Source organism: Mytilus galloprovincialis, chromosome 5 (genome assembly GCF_965363235.1).
Source record: "Mytilus galloprovincialis chromosome 5, xbMytGall1.hap1.1, whole genome shotgun sequence".
NCBI lineage: Eukaryota > Metazoa > Mollusca > Bivalvia > Mytilida > Mytilidae > Mytilus > Mytilus galloprovincialis.
In genome coordinates this window covers 72027721-72036282 of record NC_134842.1, presented here as the reverse complement: position 1 = coordinate 72036282, position 8562 = coordinate 72027721, and positions in this window count along the sequence as shown.

Here is an 8562-nt window from a genome sequence, read left to right as displayed (position 1 = left end):
TGGATATCTGTGAAATTGTACCACAAGATTCCATATCACGAATGCAATGCTGGGATTGAGGAACCGGCCCACGTTCAATATTTATTTGGGGGGGGGGGGGGTAGAGAGAGACCGGTGGAATTCATATTTCTCCCTTAAAAAAAATCTTGTCCTACCCTCTGAAAATACCAAAAAAAAGTGTCGACCTGTCCTATATGAAATATCGACTAAAAAAGAATACGTCCTATCTAATTTATAAATACATTAATCAGACTTTAACTTCATTTTATCAGATTCAAATAGATTAAATGCAGTAGTCTTTGAATTTGTCTGGAAATTTAACTAATCTCCGCCTTGAAGAAGGCAAATAAGATTCCTGTTCAATTTCTCTTTCACTTTCTTTCACGAAAGTACTACACTACAATAGACTATTACTTTATTGATAATTTGTATTATCTTTTTTTAATATATTTTTTTGTCTGTCTTTTGACATTGTTTTTTTTAATTTTCTAGTTAGAATGTTTAATTTTTTACTTAAATAGTTTTCCTTATTTTAAAAGATGTATATATTCTATTTATTCCTACCTTTATATATACAATGATTTGCATTTGGTTAATTTGGACCACACTGATGGCAGCATATCATATCACTTTAAATAGAATGATGAGTTTTATAATTTTGGTTTGTTATTTATTTCTTATGTATATATGTGTATTGTTTTCAACCTTTTCAAACTCATTTCATGATATAAATTAATCATGATTTTAATGTCTCGACTTGAAATTGTATTTCCATTATTGTTACTATTTTGTTTCTCTATTAATCTTGTTTATTTTGTTGTATTTTTGTATAATTTGTATAGCCCATTTTCTCTATTCATACATATGCCATAAAAATATTGTTGTCCTATCAGTGCTGAAGACTAAATAAGTAGAAGTCCTATAAAAAATTAAGTTAAAATAAATTAAAAAAAAAATAAAAACAATCCTACTACGTTTTGCACCGGTCCCCCAATAAATATTGACCGGTCCCTGAGTTTGGGGTAACTGCCCCAAACGTTTGGATTATAGTTGGAAGGGGGGGGGGGGGAGACAAGCCTTTTTTCTCTCCAGAAAATCACTTGTGTTCCAGTTTATGTATATCTTTTAAATTCTACATTTTTCCTGAAAAGAAAATAATCTTCAAAAAAAAAAAACTGAGTTTCAAAAGGTTTTGTTTTGTTTTGGTTTATTTAATGATTTTTTTTTTGGGGGGGGGGTGGGGGGGGGGGGGGGGGTTGACATAAAAATAATAAAGTTATAATAAGGAAGGAAGGGAAAAATACTATGGACGTCAAGTTGGTTACCTATTCCCTATTCCCTATTCGTTACCTATTCCCTATTCCCTATTCGTTACCTATTCGTTACCTATTCCCTATTCCCTATTCGTTACCTATTCGTTACCTATTCCCTATTCCCTATTCGTTACCTATTCGTTACCTATTCCCTATTCCCTATTCGTTACCTATTCGTTACCTATTCCCTATTCCCTATTCGTTACTTATTCGATACCTATTCCCTATTCCCTATTCGTTACCTATTCGTTACTTATTCCCTATTCCCTATCGTTACCTATTCGTTACTTATTCGATTTTTAATATCCTTCCCCCTTTTTAATTAATTATTATTCTTCTTCTTCCTCTTCTTCCTCTTCTTCTTCCGCCACTTTAAAAATGAACTTGTCCGCAGCATTTCTCCCAAACGACTTGTCAGATTTACTTAGGGTTTCATAAAATGTTAGACTAATATGTCTAGGTGAGCCATCAATCGCTCATTTGTGCATTGGGGTCTATTAAGGGGTATTTTTTTTTTTTGGGGGGGGGGGCAGAAAGAAGGGAGGGGTTTACTATAGAACCCTATGGGATTTTATTTTCTAAAATTTTCAAATGAATATAACTTGAAAACTGTAAGTGATAGATACATGCAGTCTTCAGAAATGATTAAAGGACAATAAAACAAATCACATGAAATATAGGGGAGTCCCTGGGGGTGTCATCCCTACCCCCTTCAATTCGAGAATATGCTTTTAACTTGTAAACGGTCCAGATCCCCACCCCTAAACCATATATATTCTTGTATGGGACAATAAAACTAATCAAATGAAATTAAATAAAAGTTCCTGGGGGTCACCCCACCCCGTTCAATTTGAGAATGTACTATTATCTTGAAAACGGTCCAGATCCCCACCCCTAAACCATATATGTTCTTGAATAGGACGATAAAACAAATCAAATGAAATTAAATGGAAGTCCCCGGGGGTCATTCCCACCCCGTTCAATTTTAGAATGTGCTATTATCTTGTAAACGGTCCAGATCCCCACCCCAAAACCATATATATTCTTGGAGGGGACAATAAAACTAATCAAATGAAATTAAATGGAAAATCCTGGGGGTCACCCCCATCCCGTTCAATTTGAGAATGTACTATTATCTTGTAAATGGTCCAGATCCCCACCCCTAAACCATATATTTTCTTGTAGGGGACAATAAAACAAATGAAATGAAATAAAAGGAAAGTCCCTAGGGGGTCACCCCACCCCCTCTTGTTTGAAAACTTATAAACGGTCAACATCCCCACCTCGAAACTATATATATTCTTGTAAGGGACAATAAAACTAATCAAATGAAATTAAATGGAAGTTCCTTGGGGTCACCCCCACCCCGTTCAATTTGAGAATGTACTATTATCTTGTAAATGGTCCAGATCCCCACCCCTAAACCATATATGTTCTTGTAGGGGACAATAAAAAAATAAAATGAGATAAAAGGGAAGTCCTGAGGGGTTCATCCCACCCCCTCTTGTTTGAAAACTTGTAAACGGTCAACATCCCCACCCCTAAACCATATATATTCTTGTAGGGGACAATAAAACAAATAAAATGAAATGTAGGTAAAGTCCCTGGGGGTCACCACCACCCCTCCTGTTTGAATACTTGTAAATGGTGGAGATCCCCACCAGTAAGCCATATATATTCTTGTATGGTACAAAAAATCAAATCAAATGAACATGGGACCATATGAATTGCGACTTAAGGGAGCTTTGTTTGGGAGACTTCGTAACAGCATCCTGTTACAATTACTTCTTGTTGTTTATACTCTTATATCTGGTACTAGTTCTAAATTTGTTGAGGTAAAATGATCTTTTTATGACCTATCTATATGTGTTTGTGCTCAACCGATTCTTTTACTTTATGTTCGATACTCATTTGTTCCTTATTTGATTTTTATACGTTCTACCTTTTAACTGCTTTATGTCCGTATGTTTGAAGATGGATCTTGGTTCGAAGGGATGAAATCACCGTGTTAGCGCTTGCATAAAAAAAAAAGATGTGGTATAATTGCCAATGAGACAACAACCCACAATAGACCAAAATGACACAGAAACTATCAACTATAGGTCAATGTACGGCCTTCAACAATGAGCATAGCCCAAACCTTGCAGTCACCTATAAAAGGCCCAGATATGACAATTTCAAATAATTCAAACAACAAAACTAACGGCCGTATTTCATATACAAAAAAATAACGGAAAACAAATATGTAACACAAAAACAAACGATAACTACTTAATTTCAGGCTCTTGTCTAGGTAGAGGCACATACTAACATAATGTGGTGGGGTTAAACATGTTAGCAGGGTGTACATCGTTTCGGAGCATGCTATTACCTTGTTTAATTCGTTCCATCACTCGTTATAATTCGCTTATAATACGTGTATCATACGTTGCACCTTTCATGTGGTAAAACATGATTTTCAATTGTTTTGTTGTCTCTGGTGGTAGATTTGGGTTCTTAGAGGTGATATAACTCTATAAGCGCATATGTACCCGTTCCAGCGCTCGGATAATACCCTGTTACTTATTCGTTCCTTATTCGCTTTTAATGCGCGGGGTAAGTATACGTTGCACCTTGAAATAAATCGTTTTTTAATTGTGTTCATGTCTCTGGTGGTAACAATGTGTTCTTAGAGAAGAAATGACCCTATTAGAGTGCATGTACCCGTTCCAGCGCTCGGTTAATACCCTGTTACCTATTCGTTACCTATTCACTTATAATACGTTTGTTGTACGTTGCACCTTTTAGAAAACGATTTTCACTTGTGTTCATGTCTCTGGTGGTAACAATGTGTAATTAGAGATGAAATGACCCTATTAGCATGCATGTACCCGTTCCAGCGCTCGGATAATACCCTGTTACTTATTCGTTCCTTATTCGCTTTTAATGCGCGGGGTAAGTATACGTTGCACCTTGAAATAAATCGTTTTTTAATTGTGTTCATGTCTCTGGTGGTAACAATGTGTTCTTAGAGAAGAAATGACCCTATTAGAGCGCATGTACCCGTTCCAGCGCTCGGTTAATACCCTGTTACCTATTCGTTACCTATTCGTTACCTATTCGTTACCTATTAACTTATAATACGTTTGTTGTACGTTGCACCTTTGAGAAAAGGATTTTCAATTGTGTCCATGTCTCTGGTAGTAACAATGTGTTCTAAGAGATGAAATGACCCTATTAGCGCATATATACCCGTTCCAGCGCTCGGTTAATACCCTGTTACCTATTCGTTACCTATTCACTTATAATACGTTTGTTGTACGTTGCACCTTTTAGAAAAGGATTTTCAATTGTGTTCATGTCTCTGGTGGGAACAATGTGTTCTTAGAGATGAAATGACCCTATTAGCGCGCATGTATCCGTTCCAGCGCTCGGTTAATACCCTGTTACCTATTTGTTACCTATTCGTTACTTATTCGCTTTAAATACGTTTGTTGTACTTTGCACCTTTTAGAAAAGGATTTTCACTTGTGTTCATGTCTCTGGTGGTAACAATGTGTAATTAGAGATGAAATGACCCTATTAGCGTGCATGTACCCGCTCCAGCGCTCGGTTAATACCCTGTTACCTATTCGTTACCTATTCGTTACCTATTCACTTATAAATCGTTTGTTGTACGTTGCACCTTTTAGAAAAGGATTTTCAATTGTGTCCATGTCTCTGATGGTAACAATGTGTTCTTAGAGATTACATGACGCTATTAGAGCGCATGTACCAGTTCCAGCGCTCGGTTATTACCCTGTTACCTATTCGTTACCTATTCACTTATAATACGTTTGTTGTACGTTGCACCTTTTAGAAAAGGATTTTCAATTGTGTCCATGTCTCTGGTGGTAACAATGTGTTCTAAGAGATGAAATGACCCTATTAGCGCATATGTACCCGTTCCAGCGCTCGGTTAATACCCTGTTACCTATTCGTTACCTATTCGTTACTTATTCGCTTTAAATACGTTTGTTGTACGTTGCACCTTTTAGAAACGGATTTTCACTTGTGTTCATGTCTCTGGTGGTAACAATGTGTAATAAGAGATGAAATGACCCTATTTGCGTGCATGTACCCGTTCCAGCGCTCGGTTATTACCCTGTTACCTATTCGTTACCTATTCACTCATAATACGTTTGTTGTACGTTGCACCTTTTAGAAAAGGATTTTCAATTGTGTCCATGTCTCTGGTGGTAACAATGTGTTCTTAGAGATGAAATGACACTATTAGCGCGCATGTACCTGTTCCAGCGCTCGGTTTATACCCTGTTACCTATTCGTTACCTATTCACTTATAATACGTTTGTTGTACGTTGCACCTTTTAGAAAAGGATTTTCAATTGTGTCCATTTCTCTGGTGGTAACAATGTGTTCTTAGAGATGAAATGACCCTATAAGCGCATATGTACCCGTTCCAGCGCTCGGTTAATATCTTGTTACCTATTCGTTACCTATTCGTTACTTATTCGCTTTAAATACGTTTGTTGTACGTTGCACCTTTTAGAAAAGGATTTTCAATTGTGTCCATGTCTCTGATGGTAACAATGTGTTCTTAGAGATTAAATGACGCTATTAGCGCGCATGTACCCGTTCCAGCGCTCGGTTAATACCCTGTTACCTATTCGTTATTTATTCGATTTTAATACGTTTGTTGTACGTTGCACCTTTTAGAAAAGGATTTTCAATTAAGTCCATGTCTCTGGTGGTAACAATGTGTTCTTAGAGGCAGCACTCGCACCCGAAAAGTGGAAAGGGGTAAATATAAGTTGCAAAACTTGTTTCCCAATCCACTATAAATAAATATATTTAAATTAAAAAATAAAACGTGTGTTATGCGTTTGCTCTTGAAAAAAAGAAATATGTTTGTGTCTTTGGTGGTAACTGTCGGTTTTTAGAGGTGAAATAACCCTAATAGAACATATGTACCCGTATCAGCGCTCGACTGATACCCTGTAACTTATTCGTTCCTTATTCGCTTTAAATACGCGTGGTATACGTTGCACCTTGAAATAAATCGATTATCGATTGCTTTCACGTCTCTGGTGGTAATTATGTGTTCTGTGATCTGAGTTGAAAAAACCCTATTAGCGCATATGTACCCATTTCACCGCTCAGTGATACCCTGTTATTTATTCGTTCCTTATTCGCTTTTAAAACGTGTGTAATGCGTTGCACTTTAAAAAGAAATATTTTTGTGTCTCTGGTGGTAACTGTCGGTTCTTAGAGGAGAAATAACCTTAATCGAACATATGTACCCGTTTCAGCGCTCGACTAATACCCTGTTACTTATTCGTTCCTTATTTGCTTTAAATATGCGTTGCACCTTGAAATAAGAAGTAACAAATAGGTAACAAGGTATAAGCCGAACGCTGGAACGGGTACATACGCGCTAAAAGGGTTATTTCATCTCTAAGAACACATTGTTACCACCAGAGACATGAACACAAATGAAAATCTTTTTCTAAAAGGTGCAACGTACAACAAACGTATTATAAGCAAATACGTAACGAATAGGTAACGAATAGGTAATAGGGTATCAACCGAGCGCTGGAACGGGTACATGCGCGCTAATAAGGTCGTTTCATCTCTAAGAACACATTGTTACCACCAGAGACATGAACACAATTAAAAAACAATTCATTTCAAGGTGCAACGTATATATACCCTGCGCATTAAAAGCGAATAAGTAACGAATAAGTAACCGGGTATTATCCGAGCGCTGGAACGGGTACACACGCGCTAATAGGGGTATTTTATCTATAAGAACACATTAATACCACCGGAGACATGAAAACAATTGAAAATCCTTTTCTGAAAGGTGCAACGTACAACAAACGTATTATAAGTGAATAGGTAACGAATAGGTAACAGGGTATTAACCGAGCGCTGGAACGGGTACATGCACGCTAATAGAGTCATTTCATCTCTAAGAAGACATTGTTACCACCAGAGACATGGACTTAATTGAAAATCCTTTTCTAAAAGGTGCAACGTACAACAAACGTATTAAAAGCGAATAAATAACGAATAGGTAACGAATAGGTAACAGGGTATTAACCGAGCGCTGGAGCGGGTACATGCACGCTAATAGGGTCATTTCATCTCTAATTACACATTGTTACCACCAGAGACATGAACACAAGTGAAAATCCTTTTCTAAAAGGTGCAAAGTACAACAAACGTATTTAAAGCGACTAAGTAACGAATAGGTAACGAATAGGTAACAGAATATTAACCGAGCGCTGGAACGAGTACATATGCGCTAATAGGGTCATTTCATCTCTAAGAACACATTGTTACCACCAGAGACATGAACACAATTGAAAATTCTTTTCTAAAAGGTGCAACGTACAACAAACGTATTATAAGTGAATAGGTAACGAATAGGTAACGAATAGGTAACAGGGTATTAACCGAGCGCTTGAACGGGTACATGCGCGCTAATAGGGTCGTTTCATCTCTAAGAACACATTGTTACCACCAGAGACATGAACACAATTAAAAAACAATTTATTTCAAGGTGCAACGTATATATACCCTGCGCATTTAAGCGAATAAGTAACGAATAAGTAACCGGGTATTATCCGAGCGCTGGAACGGGTACACACGCGCTAATAGGGGTATTTTATCTATAAGAACACATTATTACCACCGGAGACATGAAAACAATTGAAAATTCTTTTCTGAAAGGTGCAACGTACAACAAACGTATTATAAGTGAATAGGTAACGAATAGGTAACAGGGTATTAACCGAGCGCTGGAGCGGGTACATGCACGCTAATAGGGTCATTTCATCTCTAATTACACATTGTTACCACCAGAGACATGAACACAAGTGAAAATCCTTTTCTAAAAGGTGCAACGTACAACAAACGTATTATAAGTGAATAGGTAACGAATAGGTAACAGGGTAATAACCGAGCGCTGGAACGGGTACATGCACGCAAATAGGGTCATTTCATCTCTTATTACACATTGTTACCACCAGAGACATTAACACAAGTGAAAATCCTTTTCTAAAAGGTGCAACGTACAACAAACGTATTTAAAGCGAATAAGTAACGAATAGGTAACGAATAGGTAACAAGATATTAACCGAGCGCTGGAACGGGTACATATGCGCTTATAGGGTCATTTCATCTCTAAGAACACATTGCTACCACCAGAGACATGAACACAATTAAAAATCCTTTTCTAAAAGGTGCAACGTACAACAAACGTATT